Here is a 25,943-nt window from a genome sequence, read left to right as displayed (position 1 = left end):
GACAAACAAATCCCCAGTCATATTAGCGGCTTAAAGGTGAGGCGGTGCGCAGAAGAAGCCGATAAAACTCACCTCTAACGCCAGGCGGCTCCTCTGAGGATGTGCCGTTCTGTCACCTCCTCAAGCTGGCAGCGCTTGCTTTATATATATATCCACGGTGGGGTAAAAATAGAGCGTTTCACCTTCCCGGCCGACCCCTCTGCGCTGTTTACCGGACGCGGAGCGCACTACGGAGGGCTCAGTGATAGCACGCAGGCTTCGGGCCAGCGGAGCTCCTCTCGCCCGTTTCCCACGACAGCAGAGGAGGTAGTCAATATGGCTGACGAACTCACCGTGCCGAGGCGTGGTGAGCTGAGTCTTGCAGATTCACCCCCTCTCCACCCCTCCTCTCTCCTCACCCGGTGGCTCAAACTGCAGGGCTGCGGGGTGTAAACCAGGGGCTCCAAACTTTCCCACACCCAATAAGGAGAGGCTTCCAACACCACAGGCCCGAATGGTAAATGTGTTGGATCACGTTTTATTTCGAGAGGTTCACCCTGTTGCTTTATGAAACATGTAGTGATTCATTGCACAGGCATATGTTACGTTAAATATAAATAATGATTGGTTAATTGATTGGAAGGATAGGCCTACTACAGGTTGTAGAGATGGGGTTAATAGGACTCTAAACTGAGGATAACTCTTCACAATAAGTGATCAAAAAGAAAGTGATATTAATGTAAACCATATATAGCCACACTTTAACAAAAATCAAGAAAAGTGTTGCAAAATAAAAGCTGAGCAACCCATAAAAAGTGAAAAGTTTTGAAATGCACCAGTAAAAAATGAAGAAAGATTGTTCCAAAACATCTGAGTTTGATCATCGGTGCTTTGCAAACGCTTCATATTCTTCACATTTTGTGATGTCACTTCAGTGTACTTTATTATGATTCTGTATGATTAACCAACACAAAGTAGTGCAGTATTAAAGAGGGGAAGGAAGGCAGAGAATGGTTCTTAGATGTCTTTGAAAAAAAGGGAAAAAATCTAAAAAGTGTGGAGTGCTTTTATATTCAAGCCTTTTGAGGCAGAACTAAATTTCACTGCGGTTACATCTCCAGGTTGGTTCAGGTGTATGTCTCCATCAGCTTTCCACATCCAGAGACCAGGATTTTTACGTTCTCCTGATGGAGGCGCACCGATTTGGTACCGATTCCCTTAATTTTGGGAGATCCCCTGATTTTTACATGTGAAGCCTATCTTATCTGCCAATCTTATCTACCTCAGCAAACATTTCAAAATCACCCACTTTGACTGGATCATTATAAACCATTTCTATGTTTTCCATTCAAACCATTACGTTTTAGCTCTTGGAAAACAATTCAAAGATATAAAGTGAATTCAACGGTATAAACACAAAAAATGCACCATCTCAACCACATCCACCCCCCTCAAAAACACCTTTAACAAATACCATCCATCACTTTGTATTCTAAATATTGTACATATCAAGTTGCCAATTTCCTCCAGAGCTGCTATGGTTACTATAATAAGTTGTCTCATAAATACACAACAACAGCAACAATAAACACATGCAGCAGTGGCTCATCTACATCTGCATCATCTCCTGAAAGAGCTCTCCATTCATATGGTCGCCCGTTAATGAAGGCCTTTTGAAAAACAGCCGTGTTGTGAAGCAGAGCTGAGCCCGTGGTTGTGAGGAGGAGAGATGCTTCATCTGTGGGCTGTGAGTCACTGGCATGCAGCCTGGCCCCAACCTGGACCCAGGACAACCAACACAAACGCACAGATGATAGCGAGGGGCTTCTAAAATGTGGCCAGAGGTTTTCTACTCTTTTTTATTTTTCTCTCTTTTAAACATCTGTTCAAAGGAATGTGTCGTCCTGCACCTCTCATGCATATGGTGAGAAGAAAAAGCTAAATCCAGCTGGCTGAGTTTAGACATCAGGTTACAGTAAAAAAAAAAAAAAAAAAATCATGATTCATTTGTTTGCATCTCGGATCTGTGTAACTCTCTAACTTAAACTGAAACAACTGGAGAAAAGATGTTCGAATCCATGTGAAAACCACAAACTGCAGGGTGTTATTTTGGCATTTTAGGTGACAAACCAACACAAACTGGTTTCTAGTTGTGAAAAATCTGGTGTGTGTTTGTGTTTTCCCCCCTTCTACTCTGATCCACCTACAGCCTGCCTCCTCTTCCAGGTGCTCACATGAGTGAAGTGCGTTGGCTGTCAGAGAACGCAGCACAAAGCGTTGGCCTCTGTTTCCTCCGACAGCTGGGACTGGTTCAGGTCTTCCCTGCCGACCGTGTGAAAACGTTCAAAATCTCTTAACGTTGTTGACATTCCTACCACACACGTGCTTTCTGTCCCGCCAAGGCCAGGGCCGCTCGCTTTCTGCCCTGTGCTTTTCAGGCAGCAGTTTATATAGGAAGTGATGTCGTACATTAAATGGGATTACAGTAATCGCTGCACTGCTGCTCTGCCAGTAACCACTGTCCAGGAGTTTTCACATTTCATTTCAAAGAAAAACTCATTTTTAGAATTGTAATTTTTGGGGTTTTATTTTTAATTTTTTTGCTAATTCCACTGTTTACATCTGATTTGGTTGTTTAACAACTATTAAATCAACTTTTTTCTCTTGATAAGTTCAGGCGTCTGCAAGTATATTGGTTAGATTTCATGTATAAACAGCATTCAAAAGGTCACAGCAAAATTAGAAAAAGACAGAACAACTATGGCTTGTTCTGTCTGTCTTTTTATGTACAGTTAGATATGTCCAAATTTAGATACACAGTGATTAAAAAAATGTGTAAACCTGAGACATTTAGCTAAAGTCATAACCTTCTTACATAAATAAAATATAAGAAAAAAATGAACTGTTTTCTGCTGTGCAACACTGACATCTTCTGGCCATTCCCCTTATTGCAGCTGTTTGTTGGTTTCCATGGCAACCGCAGGGTAAACCTCCTCCGTCTTTTATCCACTTTAAATAGGAAGGAAGAAACGTGGACTCAGTTATTTGCCGACGTATTAGCTTATAGCTTAACAAGAGAATCAGTCAGTGTTTCATTTTTTTTTTTTTTAAAACCTCTTTGCAACTTTATGTCGATCTATCACAGAAAATATCAATAACATACACTGAAGCTTGTTGATAAATAATAAGATTGGTGCTGGAAACAATTACGGAGACCAAGAAAGTGTTTGAAAGGCTTCTTTTGAATCGGAAGAGGAGTTTCTTAAAAAAGACAGAGGCCCAATGTCAAGACAAAAAAAAAAATATATATATATATATATATATAAGACGATGGAAGGTAACATACTTAATTGTGCTGTAAAATGTTACCATGGGGCTGGAAAACACATAACATGGCCCCTTTAAATATTCATTTTTGCATTTTGTATTGTTCAACTGTGAGGTTTGGGATAGCCTTGGGATATACTGTATACATCACTCTACTTCAGAAACATAATTACTTAAAATAGCACAACTCACTACTCACCCAGAAGAAACAAGTCGACGGTCATTTAATGTTTCTTTTGATCCTAAATGGTTGACCCAAAATGAAACTAAAAGATTGTATTCTCCAGGCTTTTGAAAACTTTCTTCTGGCTTGTCGAATAATATGAACTCTGCAGCTATAGTTATGTGGATCGCCTCACTGCCTGGTAAATCCTGATTATAAGATAAGTCTTTTTTTTTACCGAGTTAATATGGATCATATCCTATTTTTTATTTATCGGAGGCCAGTCCAGACTCAGAGTCAGAACCGGCCTCCCACTCAGGGTCGAATTCCGAGTCGGGACCTAGCTGTGGGTTGGAAACTGTTTTTAGGCCCTGATCAGCTTAAATATGAATTAATTCTGTTCATTTTAGAGGATTACCAACTCATTGTGTTAACCACTGAATAAATATTCTGACTTTAAAATGTGGCTTCTTTAATGTTGTTTCAAGGTACAACATTAAAGAAGCCAAAATTTGACAAAAAATGCAGCTTGTAATAATAAGCAAATTATTTTAGTTTCTATGCAAATATCTTAGTAGACTTTGGTAAAGACAAAACTAATTTACATGTAACTTTTTAGCAAGATATAAGAGCTTGTTTCAGTAAATAATTCCTGAAAATATATTAAACTCTTTAGTTTCACTGGCAGATTTTTCACCTGTAACGACATTTTTCCCACGTTGTAAGTAAAATAATCTGCCAATGCAACTAGTGCATTTTTTAACCAATATTAAGGAATTACTGACTTAAAACAAACTCTTCTATCTTGCTGAAAAGTTGCATGTAAGTTAGTACACTTGAAATAAGATAAAACTAAGATTTTTGCACTAGAACCTAAACAAAAATACTTGGTAAGATTTTGTGTTTTTGCAGTGCAGAGTGAGATGTTGATGCTGCAATAAAAGACTGATTCATTTCGATGCTTATTACACATCTTCACCAGGTGTGCTGACAAATCCGTCTGTACAAGCATTCAGTTTTTCAAAATAAGAGAAGAAACTAAGATGAATCAAAACCCCACAGTGCCTGGACGCAGGATGCCAGACGACAGGGAGGCCTTTTCAAAAAAACAAACTGTGCTTTTTCTCTTCTTTTTATGCAGATGGAGTCATCATGAGTCGTCCTGCTGGAGAAACAGTGCAAATCTCCTGCTCCTTCAGATCCGGCTCCTCGCTTTTACTTGAACGTTAAAAACAGAAACTTACCAGTAATCTAAATACGGAGCCAGTACAAAAGCAGTGTTTTTGTTTTGTGTTTTTTCTGTACAGGATTAAAACCGTTCCTCATTTCCTCTTGGCGTAAAGGTGCGTTGGGTTTTTGGGATCGCATTGTCCGTTTTCAGTCTGATTACTCAGCTGTTTGATTGAAAATCGCCAGCCGGACTCCACCCCACCGGGATTTACGCCTATGATCAGCAGCAGATCCACGAAATCTTTTTTTTTTTCTAGCAGTTTTTACAGTGGCCACAAGAGGGCAGCAGATGCCCACTTGCTGCTGTAGATTCCTCCATCGCTAAACACAGCTGCAGCTTTTATTCCTGATGTTTGCTCTCGGCATTTTCCATCCATTGAGTTAATGAGAAGTTTTAAGCAAACACGTGTTCAGTTTTATTTGATGTCAGCGTCAACACGGCATGCTGTTGTCACTGCATGCCGCTCCTTAGTAGTTCCTTAAAAGTACAGCGCAGCTCACAACCGCCCGTGTTTACACTTGGAGCTGGTTCGTCGCTCTACGCCTGTGAGAAAAAAAAAAAATCTGTGACCACAAACTATAACACTCATTTGTAACGGTCTTCTTTAAACCTCTGAGTTGTTAATATTTACATTCTTGTTTCTCTGTTTAGAAATTTTATCTGAACTAGGTCTGCATAAAAATAAAAAATAAAAAGTCACCTTACGTAATTGGCGTGAAAAATGCCACGCGATTATCTTGTCCAATCATACAGCACAAATGGGGTTTGAAGTGCTAAATTAAGCTTTGTGGTATCGAAATTGTGAAAGCCTGAGAATTCTTTGTTTTCGGGGAAGTAAACAAAAAGTTTAGCATGTGAAAATAAAAAACTTCCCACAATGCTCCTTAGCTAGCTGACTGTAATGTGTGAATATGAATGACAAGTGTCATGGCAGCCCAAATGTCCTGTGTTTCAGTTTTTTTTAGGTCGTAAGCAGGACGAGGCAGAGGATAGAGCTGATCTAAAAACAAGTTTCACGTCTCTTTTAAAGCGCCACATTTTGGTGATTTGTCGAAATGAAACTATGATAAATCGTTTTAAAGTTTTTCCACATATGACTTTACAATGGGTTTGTACAATAAAGCTAAAATGCAAAACAAAATGTAAAAACATGAGAAAAACTACAGTAACCTCTGGTTCAGCTTTCCAGCTAAATCAATCAATTTTATTTACACCACTATTTGGCTAACTTTGTTTACAGATTCTCCTTATAGTTTCCATTTTCCCATATACCTTATTTAGATATAGCCACAGTTTGCAGAGCAAAGAATCCAAATGTTTTGCTTGTGTGAAAGAATCAGTTATAGAGCATGTGTCAAACTCAAGGTCCGGGGGCCAAATCCGGCCCACTGTAGCTTTTTATGTGGTCCTCTACACTCCAGACTCCAAATTCCCCAGTTTTTCACAAATCCATGATAGCTGAAATTCATGCAAACTCAACAGAGCACCGCATTTTTTCATGCTAATGCACAATTGTGAATTTATTGCATATTTTCCACAAAATTGATCAAAAACGTTGGGTTTAAGTAACTCTCATCTGTAGGTAAAAGTATGTATGACACCTTCAGCCTTCATGATGTCAAGTTACAGTACATGATCAATATGAAGAAGAGCAAAACGTCACATGTAACGCCATACATAAACGCGATGATTGCAAAATTCCTTGCAAATGTGTGTAAAATAGCCACACAAAATTTGTGACTTTGATATCAAAAGATCACAAAAACAATTGCAAAATCCCAGAAGGATTGATCAAGATGAAAATGTGTTCAATATCATTTAATTTTAAGAAGTACAGCTGTACTTCATAGCTGTTTAAAAGGTTTTATCAATACGTTCTGGCACAACCGGCTCTTGAGTACATCTATGGTCTTGATGTGACCCAAAATGAAAATGAGTTTGATGCATTGGTTAGTTAAATGCAGTGACAAAATGGAGACTGTCTTGAATAAATGGAGAAAATACGGGATAACAGAGACTCTACAAAACTGAATATTTCTCCAGAACTACCAAAAAGACCTGCACACATCCCCCGTAGACAGAGGTGTGCACAGATAAACACTAGGTGGTGCTAGAGCAAAAAACAAAAGGTGCCCTTTTGAAATTTATTTATTTATTATTTTTTTCTATAGCGTGTGGCTTGGGGTTGCTTGTGTCTTTTTTATTTATACTTGAGCGCCTCCTCCCCAAAGACATGTTTGTGCACGCAGATATGACACAAGTCAACTATCTCGTATTCATTTGTTTTGTTCAGAGATTTTTCTTCTGCTTATTTCCAGAAGTTGGGACAATGATTTGTTTTATTCGTTCCGGGGTTTCACCTTTTATTGATCACGTTGTCTTACTGACACGGTTTTGTGGCTTTTATATGCAGCTGACGAAAAGCAGCTCCTCATTACGGAATCTGTTGTTTTAATTTCCGCCTCCCTCGGTGTTACATAACGCTGCCTTTGGAGATGTAAAAGAGGGACAGAAATCAAAGTGATCTGATGAGCATGTGTTTTGTGTTTCTCCAGTGGGCCGCCTGCCACGGGGGATGGAAATCCGTCTTCTCTGCCAAAATTACAATAAATTAATACCATTTTAATTTTATATCTGGCTTTACAAAGCATTCACTCGGTTTTTTTTTATTTATTTTTTTTTATTTCACTTTGACTCGTTTGTGCCTCTGCCAAAATGCTGCTTCTTATAACCAAGGATTATTATGCTAAATTTATTTTAAAATCCTCCAAAAACTAAGACTTGTCTGCAAACCAGATGGCTTTTAACACTTGGGTATTGTTTCTCAATAGTAGGCACTTTGGGATTGTTGTCTGTTTGTTTTTGTTTTTTAAATAAAGCAACACATTTCCCTGCTGTCCAATTAGTCTTCCTAAAATATGCAGAAGCTTTTGTCGGTCTAAGTGCGCCTGTGTTTGCACGGCTTAATCGCAGCATTTAAGAGCAGAGACTCACAAGAAAGGTGGAGAGGCACTGACTGTGAGAGAAAATAATTAAAACAATAATGTATTCAAATGTCTATTAACTGGAAATTCAGCTGTAAAGAGCAGTCAGGTATATGAAGAATTTAATCAAGAAGATTATTATGATTATTTTCATAGATTTTCATAGTGCTGTAAAAATGGAAGAAACAAACTGAAAGGAGTATGTGCCTGTTGCAGTCAGACGTAAACCAATTAAATCATGTGATAAGCTAAAACAAGTAAAATCAACCATCTATCCACCCAATTAAAAAGTAACCAACTAACCAAACAGCCAGATAATCAGTGACTATCCATTCAGGCGCCAACAAACCAACCAAATATTTAGCAAGTCAATCAACCAACCAATTAAGCAACCAACCAGTCACTCCATTTTTTATTCAGCCTGATGTTTGTCATCCAACAAACATCCATTTATCCAGTAGCTGGCAGCTAGTCAACCAGCCAGAATGTCGACCAGCACACCTACCAACAGACAGGTTTGTTTGTTGTCCATTATTTCCCCCATTTGTCAAGCAGTTTTGGATGTAATGATCCATCCATCCATTTTCTAACACCCTTGTCCCTTAGTAAAGTCTGGAGGGTTGCTGGTGTCTATCTCCGGCAAGATATTTCAGGCAAAAGGCACGGTACACCCTGGACAGGTCACCAGTCCATCGCAGGGCAACACAAACAGCCATGCACACACACCTAAGCAGAATTTAGAGACTGTCATAACCTGACAGTCATGTTTTTGGACTGGAGAACATGCAAACTCCGTGCAGAAAGACCCCAGGCTGGGAATCGAACCCAGGACCTTCTTGCTGCAAGGCAACAGTGCTAGTCAACTGTGCAGCCCGGATGTAATGAACTACTGTATATATTTTTCTACATCAGTCAATCTAAAAGTGTCTACCAGAGCTGCTGGACCTGTTAACCCAGACAAGTTGGCGACACGGGGTCTCCTGCATCTGCTGGGCTCTTTTAAGCAACGCAGTGGAAACCAGAAATTCAGTCTATGAGCCGTCATATTAGAAAATTATCCATAAAGACTTTAAAGTTAGACTGTGTTTTTAATTCTTCTTGCAAGGAGTGGTTCTCTCTCTTTATTCTTTATTTTTATCTACAGATGTTTAAGAGTTAACACTTCTATCTTTGTTGGCCCAAAGACGTCTTGTTTAATGAATGCACAACTACAGACCGTGTTTATACTTTTTCACTCTCTCCTTCTTTCTTTCTCCATGCATCCACTCCCATCTTTCCCTGCAGCTCAGTAATCCAGTGATAACATCATTTTTTCCTTCTCTTTCTGAGAGTCTTCAACCTGACAAATGAGGAGAGAGGCGAGAACTGCTTCTTTTCAAAGTCGGCACTTTGTGTGGACTCTGTTGCCCTGCTGCTGTGAGGGGATTTGCGTTTATCTTTATGCATATTAAGCAAAGGCAGAAAAAGATTATCTAATGTAGGGCAGCGTCACACCTTCAGTTCAATCCGGTGTCATTTCAGAACAGATATGCCGTGTTTAATCATTGAGACATATTATACCAGATTACTGTGGTATAAAACCATTTCATCAGTCGCAGTTAGTACGCTTAAACTATTGAACCCTGCGCTTGGCTTTTCTTTTGGTGAGATCATCTGTATTTGTTGGTTGCGGGGATGTTACTGTGTTTTCACGGCATGCAAATGTAAACTGTTTAGGTGTGCACGGCATTGAAGAGTCGATTTTATTTGCACAACCGTAAGAGACTGTGGCTGTGACCTCAAACTGGCAGTAAAACCTGGCAAAACAGGAACGTCGAATCCCAGAAGAGCTTCGCTGAGTCAAGTTTAGATTTGCAAAGTCCGGTTGGCTTTTCCCGAACTGCCCAGATGATCTTACCAACCAGCTGAGGCTGAGGAAAGTGAATTCACTGTTGTGTCTGGGTAACAAGATCGAGGCGAAGTAACCCTGAAAAGAAAGGTGCACTGTGGGACATAAAGGTTGGAGAATACTCTGGTCAACTCTGGCGTTCAATGATACTTAGTTGGTACTGAGGAACCCTTAAGTTGGGCAAGAATATAACTCCTACACTCTGATACGAGGCAAAATGGATTTAAGCTTTCACGTTGTTCACAAATTTTAACTCGATCGTGCAACATTGTTGCTGAAATCTAAAATCATCAATTGTCCAATGCTGGTGAGCATCCGTTTTCCGTTTTCTGTTGGTGTCGTCTTCTGCTGCTGTAGCCCGTCTGCTTCAAGGTCTGATTGAGTTTTTCAATCAGTCAAAGAGACTGATCCCCATTCCTTGGTTGTAGTGACTGATTCCTTCAGTTGCTACTCCCTTTCTCTCTTTTTCAGACACTTCTCTGTAAGCATAAGGTTCAGGTTCAGGTTTGGTTGAGTCCCAAAGAGGAAATTAATGTTACAGCAAGTAAAGAAAGAAAGAAAATGATGACATAAAGACTAAGAAACGTACAATCGAAGTTCTAAAAATGAAGGATGATACAAATATCTATCCATACAAGATAGGGAGAGGACCAGCATTGTATCATCATCATCGACCGACAGTGACTACGAACATCAGTACCATATGTGGAATAAATAAATGTAGAAATTTGCCAATCAATCCCAACGATGTGATGCAAATCGTACTGTCCTCCATTAAAATGAGAAATCACTGTAGCTGCAACTTTTTACACAGAAAAGCTGAGCCAGAGGCCAGAAACGAGAACTCTGCTTGTAAAGGATGAGAGCTGTCAGCAAGAAGGACTCCAGTTTTTCCCGTTGATCTATCCAGGATCTATCCTGGTAACAATAGTTGCTCATGCTGCGCAACGTTTCAGCATTTCCAGAAAATCCGTGGCAGCTTTTCTTACCTGATGATCGAATTGTGTAAAGTCTTACATCAGAGGTGTGGAAAAGCAACGCTTGTTCGCCAAAGGCAGAGAAACAGAGATCTGGAAGCCTGTCACTTACACCTTCGTGTGGGTCTCCTCTGCTTTTCAAACACAGTCGATTACGTTAAACATCCAAATCCTACTGACAGCTGGAGAGTTCACGTTGTCAGAAAGGATGGAAGTACAGATGCGGTGGTAATTGTGAGCTGGCTCTGCACAGCGGAGGAATCCATTACCAAGCAGAAACTATGTCTGGAATTCTGTCCGACTTTGGATCATCGCACGCTCTCCAAAACCGAAGAACTCCGGGTTCAAGTTGAAGTTTTAACCTTTGACCTGGTTCAACAGCTGCTGCTTAAACCTGCCAGGACTCAGCATGTTTGTGTGTGTGTGTGTGTGCGGGTGCGTGTGTGTGTATTTGTCAAACACAAGAGTCCTTTTTAAGCCTGACTGTGTCTCTACATTTGTTGTCTTTAAATGAATCATTTTTGCAACATCTTTATCTCACCTTTCCCCTAATTTAGATTTCTTTTTACCAACCCCTTAGGGAATATTTTGTGATTTTTTACAAATTTTATTTTACTTTCTGCCAAACTTGGACTGTTTTAGAGCAAACAGCATTGCATTTCACAAGTTCAGGTTTTATATTTATTGATAGATTATTTTTTAGGTTAAATATGGTCAGTCTGTTTCCCTTTGACATTTTTTTGTTCCATTGACTCCTATTGAAGATCACATTTCTAGTACTTAAACATTGCAGTTTAAATAAAATTGCATTTTGACTGTCATATTCATTTTTAAAACACTATAGTTCTGAAATAACTCTCCAAAAACAATATTGTTGTTTTTCTATGCTGAAGATATTTTCATGTCCTGTAAATACGAGCTCTATCTGGGCAAAGGGATAGATAAATATGTAAACTTTTGACATTTCTTAAACAGTTTTGCTAAAAAAATAAAAAATAAAATCAGAATAAAAATAAGAATCAATGTTGCTGCCTGTTTTAGATGAAATGACAGGCAAAGTATTTTAGATTTTAAACAATCTAGAAGGGAGATTTTCACAGTAAAATAATCAGTAGGGTTTGTTGCGACACTAAGAGTCACTCCCAACACAGAGCCAGTCAGCATACGGTTCCACCCTGAGAAGTTATAAATGTTGCTCTGATCTCACTGTTGGAATTTCAGAGCTGATTTTACTCCTGTTGAAGTTGGTCGACACTATAAAATAAAGCAAAATTCATAGCAACAGTTGTGAAAACGCTTGAGCTCTGTAAGATGAACGGCGTGTAATGGGAGTAAAATGAACTCTGAAGTTCCAGCAGTGAGGTCAGTGCAACATTTACACTTTACAAGATGAGGTCATGCATCGAATTGCTCCGTGTAAAAACCGACACTTACAGTCCGACTCTGCTTAGTTAGAGGACTTTATCCACGTACGCTGACATGTAGAGATGTTATGGGAAAAAATATATTATATCCATGTCTTATCAGTTTATTACATTAAGCATTTACCTTTAAGCAACAACAACAACAACACAGCTTTTATGGGCATATTCAGTTTATACACAAAGAGAAAACCAAAAGATGCAGTATTTTGTAAGACAAGTTGTATTTACAGAAGCATTTTTAATCATTTCTTTAAAAGTGAAAGTATTCTAAGTACACTACTTGCGTGATTTTCAGCTGAGGACAAATCTATGTGGATAACAAATCCCAGAGCTATACTGCAATTATTCAGTGTGTGTGTGCGGGGGGGGGACAAATTTCCATCTTTCTAATCTGGATAAATCTGGATGGGGAATATTTCAATTCTCACTCAGAAGCCATGATCTTCTGAGAGGAGCAAAGAAAATAACTTAACAATCAAGATGGTTCCAAGTGTTGTTAATTAATGAATATTTTCTCAAAATACTGCGGCTCCTTTAAAGAAATTAAGTCACCCGTCAAATTTCACCGACGTCTGCACATGTTCACCGACTTTTCTCCAGATATATTTGACCACAATTTTGTCTCCATCAGTTTTTTCCATCAGTCCTGATTCAGCCAACTGTTCAAACAAAATTATGTATTTTTGTACCACAATAAATCTAAATGAAGATGTTTTTAAATCACTCAGCCTTCGTCTACTGACTTCTTCTACATCAGTTTCATTTTCTGCTGAAAATGATCATTTTCAGTGTGGATCAAAATATCATCGTACTAAATGATGATTGTAGCATCAGGGTTTTAAAAACACTTGATAAAATGCTCATTAAATTGTTAAACATTTTGAAAATGTGTGGATATTTGCTATGCATGCTGAGCTGAAGCCAATAAAAAGGTTAATTTAAAAGTTAGAAAGAAAATCGTAATATTTTGATTTTAATCCCTAAAAGAGCATTTTCCCCCCATATGAATAACATTAAAAACATTTTTAAAAAAGATTGACTGAAATATAATGGCAGTTTTTGATGAGTCATTTTAATTAAACATATAAGTTTACTGACTACGTTTTATAGAAAAAAACACAAACAATAAAGGAAGAGAAATGTCAAATATTAAAATTTACATTGAAAAGGTTAAAAATCATAAATTTATACTATAAGTTGAAACTGATTTTATTAGAACATGTGTAAAAGTCTCCAGAGATGAAACACTTTGGAGACTTTTTAAATGTTTTATCTTTAATAGGTTACATTTGTTTTAATCTGTAACAGCCATAAGCAGAGCATAAAATGAACGGCCCCACTTGGAATAAAGCTGATATTTGCATTCCGTCTCTTCTTGTCAGAACGGATGCAGACAGCGTGCATCACATTCCAGGTGGCAGACGTTAAACACGGACCGACTTACAGCCTCATCTGGCCTCCAACAGCAACAGGACAGCAGCGAGCGGCTACTTCCTGGTTGATTTGCATAACTGGACATGAAACGCTGCATCTGACCTCTGATCCTGATTGGCTCCTTCGTGTCTAGACCTCATTCTGTCATGTGACGTCTGGGCTAGAAGCTGTGATTAATAACACTCCAGTGTTGCAACGTTTGAATCAACACGTTGACGGAAAACTGGCCGATAAGGTTTGGTGTGTGTGCGTGTGTGTGTGATGTAGAGCCTGTTGAGAAACACGGTTTATTTTATTTTTTCTTGTATGCCTGATAGCTGTTTATAGCAAATGTTTATACCTGCAATAAATTCTGCTAATGCAACGCGTTTCATCTCTAAAGACTAAACAGATGTGAAAACGAGTTAGGTCAGTCGATATCAATCAGAAGCCGCCCTTCAGATACGCTTAGGCAACATAATGAAGAGACCAGAAACAGTTTGAGAGAAATCCAGATGAATCACAGCGCTGTGCTTCATTTGTGCTCTGAAGTTGGGATTTCCCAGTTCCGGGTCACACAAATGCACCTGAATGCAGCATCCAGCTCCACCTCTGCGCTGACGTCAGAAATCTCACTCGAAGAGTCTGACATCCTCTCCATCACTGATCTTGAAAACCAATATGGCTGCCGTGTATGTGTGAGGAGTAAGGAGTTGCTTTAATAAACGGTACAGTTAATTTATTTATCCTGAAGTGAATTACAGGCATATTGCGTAACCTCTCCATATAGTGGTTGGGTGCATTAAAGCCAATGAATTATCATCTTGTAGAATAAATAATGTCAAGTCTGCTCACTGAGCACAAAAACTTTACAACTTACAATATAAGTTGGGGGGAAAAAAACTTTCTTTGTCTGCAATTCTTTTGAATGCAGCAACAGCCGTCTTTGTTGTGGAGTTGAGAAGAGCTTGATTTTTAAACTATACATACATCCAATTTTAATATTGGTCCATATACTGATAAAAAGAATTCTAGATCAGGGTATCGTGACAATGTGCTCACATAACAAGCTCAAGAGATGTGCAGTTCCACCAGGTGATTGCTAATTGTGCCTGGCTAGTCTGAAGGAGCCTTAGGTAGGGAGCAGAGGGGGAGAGGAGCTACGTGAGACAGAATCTTGGAAACTATCCTCGAAGGCAGCGCCAGGCAGGGGTGAAAGTAGTTTTAAATTCTTGGGGGTACTATGACAAAAAAAATAAAATATATATATATATATATATATATACACACCAGCAACCCTCCCAACCCCACTAAGGGACAAGTGTGTTAGAAAATGGATGGATATATATATATCGACTCAAAACCTCCCACGATCAACGTATTGCACCACTGCTCTGGCAAAGCACAAACAGTTCAGAAACAATATGAAATGAGATTAAGTCGTGTTTTAGATTGTTCTTGAAAAACTAATCAGTCACGGTTGAATAGTGGGTGCACTCATGGCTGCACATTGAACCCATTCATGTTTTACAGCTGACAGCCGCTCCTCTCTCTTGCAGGTACTGCGTACCCCCGCTAAATCTTTTAGGGGTACGCAGTACCCTGCCGTACCCCCTTACTTTCACCCCTGGCGCCAGGTATTACCCAACTGTTTTGCACAGCTGAATGGTTGCCACGGGAGATTTCTCAAACATGCATGAAAGCATCATGGCAAAACTACAGCCATGTTTTTGATGAGAGAATAACAGCATAACATGACGTAAAGATCAAAAATTATAATTTTACCCAATGCTGCCCCTTTAAGCCCTGTTGCTAGTAAACATGAAAAGCCTAACATGAGCCAAGCGTTGGTAAATTTCCTTTCCCATGACCTCCAAAGGACTGTAAAATTTGGGTTAGTTAAAAACCACAAAGCATTTCACAGTTTCTCCAGTCTATAAGGGCAAAACAAAAACCCATGTTTAAAATAGTTTGGAAATAAACAATCTGGGTGTTCCTCCCAAACATCAGGCTGCTGTAGAGAATTACTGCTACCTGTTGCATAACTGTGCTGTCCAGGAACCAGACGGAGGAAAACGCAGAGCGGTACAGGGGTCAGTAGAAATCTCCATGTTGTAAATTCTGCTCCTGCAAATATGTCATTAAACATTAAATCCTCTTTTGTAATCAACCAAAAAACACAAAAACAAGGAGTTTATACGTTTAGCTTTAAGACGTGTCACCATTTACGCTACCAAAGATATAATTAGTAGCTGCATTTCCATTAACTACAGAAATGCGCAACGTGAAATTACGAAAATAAATGCGCTTAATAGAAACATATCAATTAAAAAAAAACTCACTATTTTTGCTGAAATGTTTTGGCGCTAAGTTTAAGTGCTTTTTTTTGGGCGTATCGAAACAGATGTATTTTGCCGAACTGCAACGGAAACGTTCTTTTCAGCGTCACACGAGTCACGTGATCAAGAGCTGGACGTTATTACTTACCACGAAGAAGAAGAGAACAGGAAGTAGACTTCTTTGTGGTTTGTAGCTTGTTTTTGTATTTTTTGGAGAATGTGCAGCTGGCTTGGCAGTTCATAGAAAGCTACGTGTAATTCGAAAGTGTTTTGTAAAGTCTTGTGTAAAACCAGCGACTACAATTTCCCCAGAATGTCGCATCGGTAGCCCCTCCCAAGTATAAATGGCTTGTCATTCCAAACGTCTCCTCTGATTGGCTGATAGATAATGAGCACTAGCACCGTGGCTGAATTATGAATTTAATTTCATGTGTACATCTCTGTCATGATTTTTAATGACTTATCGCGTGAACAAGCTTATTCACGTGTGAGTTTAATTTTATTTCCCATCTAATAAAAGCGCCATAATCGCAAAATTGTGTTTTTTCAACATTACACACAATTGCAATAGAAATACAGCTTCACTGCTGCCAGTGAATGAGCAAACCACTCATTCACCAGTTTGCAGCCACTTTTTAAAGTCAGACAAAGGAATGCGACATTTAGTGAGAGCAGTTTACAAAATGTCGCCTGCGTCTCCGACGGCCTTTTCACCCTAAGGTCACGCTTAAAACCTCCTCCTGATCCACCGACAGTGGACGATGGAGGCCGACCCGCAGTCGGCATTCTGGCTGATCCCAAAGCTCTTTAATGGGGTCGGGGTCAGGGCACCGTACAAACCAGTCAAGTTCATCCACACCACGCCGAGTAAAACCTGCGTCTTTATTTATGAAGATAAGCGCGCTGATAATCTCAACTACACCCCAGCGAACACATTGGTGAGTGACAGCTGGTGACCCTTTGTGTAACCCTGACGACTGCCGGACCATGAGCCAACGGTAGCTCAGAAAGTGGGTCAGAACGGACAGATTACGCTGCCATCAGAGATTGAGGCTTGCCCGGTCAGTGGCTTCCCCGTTCCTTCATTGCTCAACTCCAGATTTGAAGCAATGATATACGCTGACGCCAAAATCCTCTTAGAGCCACTTAAAATGATGACATTAATCAGATTTGGTGGTATTTGTAAATCAAATCCTCAGAGGGATTTATGTAGCGGAGGTAAACCAAAATTCATCCCCCCCACTTCCCACCCCCGTTTTTATTGTTGTAGCTTCAAAACATTTTGTCTGATAATATACGATTGGGATTATAGCTACTGCTGCAGGATAAAACCCTCAGAGACGCACAGTTCTGGACAGAGAGCTTGAAAAATAAGAATTTGGTGCAAAATTTATTGAGAATTTTCAATTGTACGCAAAGTTAAATGAATAAGTGTATCACTTTTGTAGCTACCAGCATGACCCTATGGCTCATTTTGTTGGTATCCTGGCAACAAGTCAACTTCTAAACATAATCCACAGATTTTCAATAGATTGTTAAGGTCGGGTCTTTCCAAAAGCTTAATGCTAGCCTGGTTTAGCTATTCCAAAGTCAGCTTTCCTGTGTATTTGGGATCATTATTCCAACAGTTTTGTTTGGTTTTATTCCAACTTTCAATCATCTGACCCAAACTGTCACCCTCAGATCAGTGGAACAGGAACAACCCAAAGCAAGTTTCGTTGTCTAGTGTGAAATGAAACGAACATCAGCGTGGACACCAACCAAGAAAGACGTGCTTGGATGCAAAAATCAACTCCTCCTTTAACCTCAACTGAAACTGTGCAGCCGCCCTCATCAACGAGACTTTTGGAGAAAGTTGTGTGGTCAGACAAAAACAAAGATTGAACCTCTTGGTCAAAAAGATAAGTATGTTTAGAGTACTTGGGGCTTTTAGACATAAGATCACCGTACTAACTGTCGAGCACGGTGGTGGTCACATCATGCTGATGTAAAAAGGACTGCCTCAAAATTCTTTGACTTCACCTCAAAAACAGCAGCTAAACAGTCAAATCGTTGGTTTGTTAAAAGGACCATCATCCTAAGATCAAAGCTATTTCTGGAGTGTATGGAGCAAGTTTGTATTAAATTGCTGAAACAGTTAAATAGTCCCTTATGTGTTTTAATGTCAGGTCTGTGCCTGGAAAAAATGAATAAAAATGGATTTCTTTCATATCTCATATTTTTTCCCTTGTCACAAAGTCACAGATCCCAGATAAACTTAGTCAGCCTTTGCTCCTACCTCACAAAAATATTCATAGCCCTTGAACTTTTTCACACTTTTATGCATTAAAATCAGAAACCTAAATTTGTCTTCCTGTGATGTCATGTGACCGACCTCCACAAATACATTTTCAAATTAATATGACACGTTACGGTTGTCAAAATGTGTACAAGTAATAATTGCAAAAGAGCGGAGGGCATTTTTGTACTTACCCCTAAACAAAATCAAAATCCAGTCTGACTAATTGCTTTTAGAAATTAAAATTACAGAATCCACTAAGTCTTGTACTAATTTTTTTTTCCTGTTCAAACTATTCCTAACGGATGCTGTCACGACTGCTTTGCAGACGCACTAACAAGACTTTGCAGAAGATCAAAACATTAAATGTGCCATATTAATTCATTCAATAAAGTACAATGCTTTTCTGACAGACAAAACAAGTGCAACTCAACATTCACAAACACTCCGGTAACGTCCAGGAGAGTTCGGTGAGGCCCTTTGTCGAACAGCTCAAACACATTTACATACAGAGAGTATGGGGAGCTCTAACTCACAGAAAACCTCCATAAAGGGGTTAACGGTTGTGAAATAACCACATGTGACCATGGGATGGTGTGAAAAATGTGTGGAGATGAAGATTTCAGCTGCACCTCATAAATACAGACGTTCCACTGGAAGGTTTTGCTTCACGTTCCAGGGACTCACATGGACAGACACTCTTGTCCTGGGTGGTGGACGTAGTAATCACTTGTTTGTCTTGCAAGTTAAAAGGAAAAGTTTGTTCATGTGGCCAACAGATCATTGAATTGATTCCTTTTAATGAATGTAAAAAGTTAATGGGGAGGCTACATATTAAAATATCTCTCTTTTTCTCCCAATTATGCCGTTTATTCGTATCCCACACGTCCTTTCACCCTGCAGTGTTGACGTCGTGTGTTCAGCGGCTTCCTTGTGGAAGCATCTGGGATTGGCTGGTTGGATTTTTTTCAATTTTTATGTCACACTGAGCGTGTAGCAACACAGCTACAACTTTTATTAGCGTTCAGGACCTAAAAGGAAGAGATTTTGCTCAGTGAGAGGAAGCGACTGCTGCTGGCGAGTAAGGATGTCAAAAAACGAGCGATAAATAAGAACACCTTATTTCTTCAACGCACAAAGCAAATAAGCCACACTAACTGTGACTCACTGAATGCGTCACTCATGAAAGGAGTAGAGTGGGAGTAGCAGGTGTTAAAGGGGAGGTCGCTGGGTTTGAAGCCTTGATGTTGGCTCAGTGACATCAGCGGTTTGTGATCTCTTCTCCCCGTGTGTCACTTCCTCACCTCCTCCTGACATGCAGGTGGAAGGTTGTGCTGCTTTTCTAGTGCCACACATTTGAAGAAAAATTCAGATGCTGCAGTGGAATAGATTTTACTTTAATGTTAACAAAACATCTACATTTTGAAAGGCGTATTGTGTAAAAATGAACTTTTTAGAGCTTCACACCATGTTAACGTTCTTTCATTAAAAACACACCAGGAGGGTTGCTTTGACTCTTTCATGCATGTTTGAGGAATCCTTTGATCTCTCGTGGCAACCGTTCAGCTGTGCAAAACACCTGGTTGGGCTTAGCCCCGCCTTTGACAACAAAGCTCCTCCCCGGAGCTGCAGTTTCCCTCTAAGCTCCTTCAAACAAGCAAACGCCTGGTGGAACTGCGCATCTGCTGACCTCATTATAGGAGCTACGTCTCAGTGAAACGCTTGTAAAAATGTTGTTAAAGGGTTAACAGAGGAATGTTGTAAGGAAGAGTGTCGGAAACAGCAGGAGCTTCAGAAAACCAGTTTCAAGGCATATAATTGCAAAGTCAAATTTAATTTAAGTCATTGGGTATGTATAGCAGCTTTATAAAGTAACATACTTACTCGATTGTGCTAATAAATGGCACAATGTGCCTGGTAAGTACATAACGCTGGCTCTTTCAATGATTTAAAGGAAGATTTTATGCTAAAGATGTAATCGCCCACTTGAGTTAAAAAACATCTACAGCAGACAACATTAAAACTACAAGCATGTCATGACCGTAAGGAGAAACATGACACACCGAGTAGAACGCATTCTTGTTGCATCTCATCAGAGCCCTTTTGTGCTTTTCCAATGTCATATAATGTGTTTTTCCAAATATAAACATGAACACATTAAAGTCTTCATACTGCTTGCCATATTTCCAACGACAACAGTACTCAACAGTAAAAAAATATATATATTCAAATGTGACGCATGACCCTTTTATGTACTTACAAAATAACAAATTCAAATTTCTTTCCTACAACTTGAACGCCAAAGGAATACTATCGCGGGGTTCCCCTGGTAGAAGAAAAGAAACCTTCAAAGTGCTCTTTATTTATTTCATGGGGCGCACGGATTGGTGGGCCGGCAGTGGCGGCGAAGAGGGAGATAAAAGTGAAGCGTAATCCTTTTCCTTTATGCCAGCAAAGGTCACATTCGTGCCTTTCCGCCCACTTCCTCTGCCACATTTAAGGGAGGGGGCTCAGGTGCACACTCATGGAAATAATGAATTGATTTTCTATATGAATGTACTTAGCTGTATTTGTTCAGTTGCATAATGCTACCTCTAAGCCATCATGTAAACCGTAAGATTTTGTGGCTGGATTACACATAAACTCAAAAAAAAAAGAGAAGGAAAAAAAAACAACACAGAGCTGGGCAGCCACATACCCCATTGTGTACAGCTAGAAAAAACACAGTGGCTCTCAGGAAAAGCTAATGCAGCTACTCCAAAATAAACAGAGTTTTAATTGGGTCTTATGTAAATCTCCAAGGCACGGCCATGTACACACACAGACTTTATTCGTTGTCTAACAGGTATTGTCTCTCTGCGCCAGTTTTCCTTTGGTGGTCGCTGCCCTCGGACATAAATCTTTTTTGTATTATATAAAGAGACTTTGTTGGAGGTCTTAAACTGTTCAAGCTGAAACAGTAACTTGTGTTATTTACATGTAAAAACGTCAAACAAAAACTGACATGTTTTCTGTTGCCGTGTAACTCCGCGGAGTCCCGTAAACCCACATGATCGCATTTTGTGGCCTCCGGCTTTGGCAGAACCAAGTCACGACGCAGGTTTTGATCCGCCTCCGCGGCCGCGTGTGAGACTGCGTAATGAAAGCGCGGGCATTTTCGTGTCCCGGTATTTTTCGAGACTTAATCAGCGTCAGATGCAAAAAAATAAAAATAAAATAAAATAAAAGGGGCAGTTTACTCATAGTTTACTCAACACCCGACGTTTTACGGCAACGCTTTTGTTTCCCGCAGGGCGTTTTGTCGGAGAAACAGTACATGGGAATTTCAACAACAGCTAGGCGAGGAGGAATTTTTATACATTTCGAAGTGGGTCAAGGGAATTCGAATGGGAGAAAAACACACTTAATTACTGTTTTCACGGAGAACCGTGAGCATGCCGCGTTTTATAGGGTGTGACTTCATTGCACAGTACACTTGGGGTTAGCTGAGTAATCTTACTGACAACCTTTAAAGCCGTGTATGGAAATAAGAAAAAGCTCTGCATTTGCCTTGAGGGTACTTGAGGCGATGAAGGTGTGAGCTGCACCTGCAAGACCAGCATCAGCTCTTAATTAGAGCAAGTGGGACGGCTGCAGGTTTTGAGAGAGCTGCATCTTTAAAAGGAAGTCTCTCTCATAAGTTCGTAGATTGTGTCATGTTTGTCACAAAGCACAAACCTCTCAAGAGGAGAATCCGTGTGTGTGTGTGTGTGTGTGTGTGTGTGTGTGTGTGTGTGTGTGTGTGTGTGTGTACTTGTATGTACTACTAACAGAGGGCCACTTTTGCCATTTTCACCAACAAACTCAGGTCATTTGTGGAAAGCGAGGAACATGTGAAGTTTTTGTAAGGGTTGAGATTAGAAATAGACTAGTCATGGGTAGGGTTAGTAAAAATGCCTGGGTTAGTCATAAAAGCAGTTAGTAAAATGAGTGGAAGTCAAAACAAAATCGTAATATGGGTAGAAATACACAACTGTGTTTGTGTGTGTTGTCTCTGCTGCATCTATCCACAGCTGCATCTTGTTAGGCCTCATCAGGAGGCGACATGAAAGCGCGGCAGAGGAAAAGGACAGTCACCAGTTTGCTCGCGGTGATTAATTCCCTTCCTTCCTTCCTGACCTGTTGCTCTTTCTCTTCAGACTTCAGAACTCCTTCGGTACAAGCTTTTTATTCTTTGTCTCAACTTCAACGCCAGTCTTCTACCTCCTTGGGAAAAAAAGAAGAAAAAAACAATCAGCTGGAGTTTGTCTTCCTCCTGGGAAACATTTGCATGCCTGTCCGCCCTTTCGCCTGAATCCACACCGCTCCGAAGAGACAAAGAACAGTAAAAACACGCGGCCAAATCCCCGTTCGCTTCTGCCAGCCTCAGACTCTGTCGATTACGCAGCATCCAGTCCTCCAAAGCTCTCACCTAAGGAACTAAGAGATACAGATACCCTTTGTTCCCATCCTGCTCTTACTCCGATCTCGTGAACAGTTTAAAACCCAGCTGTTCTTCCTCTTGCCCTGAAAGCAGAAGAACGAACCCTCGTTGATCCTTACAATAAAGCTCCTACGGCCTCTTTAATGGACACAACATGATGAATTATGTTTCAAAAGGGTTAATGCATACTTTTGACTGCAACTGGCCCTGCATTATGTTTTCAGGTGCCACTGCCAGAGGGGACTGTCTGATAAATTAGAGTAAAAAGTTTCAGACTTCTACTGACGGGGAACTGAAAACCAGACGTACCTCCAACTCTGACATCTCTCTTGTTATCTGGTGGCAGATGCATCAATCTTGTTTTACTGCTGGTATTTACATACCAGAAACTCCACCATGACAGACAGCTCTCATTCTTGAGCCGCATGCAGAATGACACGCAGCTAGCACATGAAAATGAGTCTACCTGAGTCTAACTCTTTCAGGCCGTTCGTTTCAGGCTCTCCTGTTTGTGGATCATTTTTGGATGTGTGATTTTTAATGCAGAAGGAAACAAGATTCAAATGTGCAGACCAAAGAAGTCACATCGACTCATTTAGGGGGTGGTTGAAGAGTTTTACCCAAAATTGAAAACCGTCGTATGTGTTGGGTTAAATATAAGTCACAAGTAAACAAGAGCTGAACATATTCCATTTGGCATCCACTTGTATCTTTGGAGATCTGACCATCTAGCCAAACGTCCAGTAAATTGCTCGTAATCTCTGTCTGGATTATGTTCGTCTTCGTGAGCATGTCACTATAGGTCCCTCTGGTAACTTTAATAAGTCTGGAACCAGACCCGTCACCCGCTGTGACAGCTGACAGTGATGTATTAGCCAGTCGTTGCTGATGTTGGCGCATTTCTTGCTCATGGTGATGTGAAATTAATGTGTGGGTTGCTACATCGCCACTTCGTTTCCTCAACTGCCTGACATATTTCAGAGCATCCAACTCCCCTCAGAGGTCATATAATTATTAAAAAATTCCCCAGTGTGTAGTTTAAAGAACATCCATGAAGACATGGGATCGTGGAGACCAACATATACATCAGGTAGGTCAACAAAAACCCATTAAAATGGATACATCATAAAAGAGTATTCCAAGCTTTGAATGGGTCTCACAGCTCTGGTCAACATGTCATCTAAAGACAGAGTATGGCACAACTGGAAAGATAAGAGGTAATCAATCGTTGAGTGAAGAAGTCAAGCTTGTACTTTACTAGTCATTTAAGGAATACAGAAAACGTGAAGGAAAGTGTGGTCAGATGAGAGGACACTGTTGTTTGCCAACAAAAATGTTTTGTGTGTACAGAAAGGACTGCACACAAACGTGAACACACCATCCCCATGGTGGAGCATTTCAAGCTCCAGTAGACTTAACACCTGGGTGGAGGTTCATCTTCAGGCAGAAGGTTTGCTAAGTTTAGCAGTTGCTGCGGTCTTGAGGTTGGATCACAACCCAACGATCAAGAGATTACAGAACCTTCTGCTCACCGACTCCTCTAAGGATTTTCTCAGCTGGTCACAACACGTTGTGCCTGAAGACACCACGAATGTCCAAAGTTAACACGGGAAACTGACGTGCATTCCGGAGATTCTCGTGAACTTCAAAAGCCGTTCTAGGTGTTGCTGGACAAGACACCTCAAAGAAAAACCGTTTGTCTTGAGCTTTGTGACAAACTTTCTTTGTCTTGAACTTCCACCTAATCTTGATGCGACTGATGGGAGCACTGAGTGCAGCTGAGTCTTTGACTAGCGGCTAAAAATGCCAAGAATTTGACAGTCCAAGCAGGCCATCTGTAAACTTTCACCTCCTACATTTGTGTTCTTTCACACCGTCCTCTGATAAAAGCTGATGGGAGTAAAACACCCCAAAATACTTCAGCTGGAGAAGCTTGTCAAGAGGCAACAGGGACTGATTCATTCTTATCTGCCGTAAGGTGCGGATCTCATGATACGCCGGGGTTTGTGTTTTGGTTTTCCTTCGTGTTCGGATCATTCTGGGTTGTTTATTAATGTCTTTAAGGTATTTCCTTGTTCAGTCAATTCCTTTGTGTTGAGTGTCTTTCTTGTTTCTTATTTTTTGTTTGTTGTGGCTTTCGACTGTTTTGTGTCATATCCACTTGTTAGTGTACTGATGTGTTATCTCACCGCCACTCGTTTTTAATGTGTGATTGGCATTTGTTTTCCCAAAGCTGACATGCATCAAGTTCAGTGGAGTCGATTGCTATTAAACAGACACCAGATAGTTCCACAAAATTATTAGTAATCGGGCATCAACAGCAAGATTCCTCTCTTCCATCTTCATCCCGTCTTCTGCCAATCGTAAAGAATTAACTTTTTACCTTTTATCCTCAGTGCCATCCTGAAATCTTCCCTGAATCCAAGGAGAACTTCCATCTTCATCCCACATTTCACAAAACTGTGCAAACACTCCTATTCGTAGTTGTTGCTTGCACCAAGGTCAACATAACTTCAATCCAGTTGTCTCGGTGTTAACTAGTCTCTTTCACTCAGTTACCCGTCTCAGCAACTGTTCTGCATCCCTCTAATTCCTCACCTGGCTTCACTCCTCAGGATTTGATGCTGCGTTCCAGTTACCTGCAGGGAAGTGGGAACTCGAAGCTGGGTTTGACATCAGATTTGATGCAGCAGGGTTCCAGAAGTCAAGAAGTCGAAATTTCAACACGGCAATAATCACTGTGTGCAAAAACCTCTTACAAAACATCATTTTAAGCACAAATGCCACTTTCAGTTTGTTGACTTTATAGTTGGAGGCGCTACATGTGACACCTAAGACACACTCCCACCGTCTTTTAAAAGAAACATGTTTCCACCACATCTTACTGCTGCTGATGAGAGGAGTGGCCTTGCTAGTCCTAACTGGGAGCAGTCGGAGTTGCTCCCAGTTTCCCAGTGCGAAATCTGACTTCAGAGGGCGTTCCAGTAGATTTTCTTTTTCTACTGGGAAGTTGGAATTTCCCAAATTCTGAGTAAAACTGGAACACAGCATAAGTTCCTTGGTTTTCTTTGTTCTCTGCTGGTTCCCTGTCACATTCACTTAGCGCAAAGGCTGTAGGTTCCCATTTGTTTTCCTGTCTGCACCAACACTGCGCCTGTTGTGTACATAGGAATTTGTCCTGTGATTTGCAGTCTGTACACGATGGCCAGATCTTATTTCTTCCATTTCTGAACCGTCATGCCAAACAAATGTCAGCATTTCACCGAGCTATTTGCTGACGGTCTTGTAGCTCATTCCACTGGTTTCCTCGAAAGGACCAGTATAGGCCTGCTATCGTCGGTGAAGTCGACCTAAAAATAAAGTGACTTGCTGGATTATAACTTTTTATTTTGGGTAAGAAACGAAACAGAGCGATCACATTTAGTTTAGCTCCGATAAAACTTTCCTGTGTTTTCTCTCTTTCCTGAATTCATTCAGG

At 40.3% G+C, this 25,943-nt stretch overlaps 1 protein-coding gene and 2 long non-coding RNA genes across 4 annotated transcripts in view; 1 reads left to right on the top strand and 2 right to left on the bottom strand.

The window, feature by feature from the left end:
* LOC103478268 (radixin) overlaps positions 1-476 on the bottom strand; it is a 45,057-nt gene extending 44,581 nt beyond the window's left edge. The window contains exon 1 of one of the 2 annotated variants that reach the window (XM_008431999.3): positions 333-476. The gene's annotated coding sequence lies outside the window, so the exon portion shown is untranslated. The other variant, XM_008431985.2, reaches the window with a different exon arrangement.
* A 4,611-nt stretch (positions 477-5,087) lies between these two features.
* On the bottom strand, positions 5,088-16,220 carry LOC103478262 (uncharacterized). The gene is made up of 3 exons (XR_535764.2): positions 15,729-16,220; positions 15,421-15,513; positions 5,088-5,243 (listed from the first exon to the last, which is right to left on the bottom strand). It is a non-coding gene; the product is annotated as an uncharacterized LOC103478262 (long non-coding RNA).
* On the top strand, positions 15,396-17,633 carry LOC103478263 (uncharacterized). The gene is made up of 2 exons (XR_535766.1): positions 15,396-15,479; positions 17,409-17,633. It is a non-coding gene; the product is annotated as an uncharacterized LOC103478263 (long non-coding RNA).
* The last annotated feature ends 8,310 nt before the right edge of the window (positions 17,634-25,943 follow it).

Source organism: Poecilia reticulata, chromosome 2 (assembly GCF_904066995.2).
Source record: "Poecilia reticulata chromosome 2, P_reticulata-male-v2, whole genome shotgun sequence".
NCBI lineage: Eukaryota > Metazoa > Chordata > Actinopteri > Cyprinodontiformes > Poeciliidae > Poecilia > Poecilia reticulata.
The sequence above is the reverse complement of the archived record's forward strand: the minus strand, read 5'-3'. Positions and strand labels throughout refer to the sequence as shown.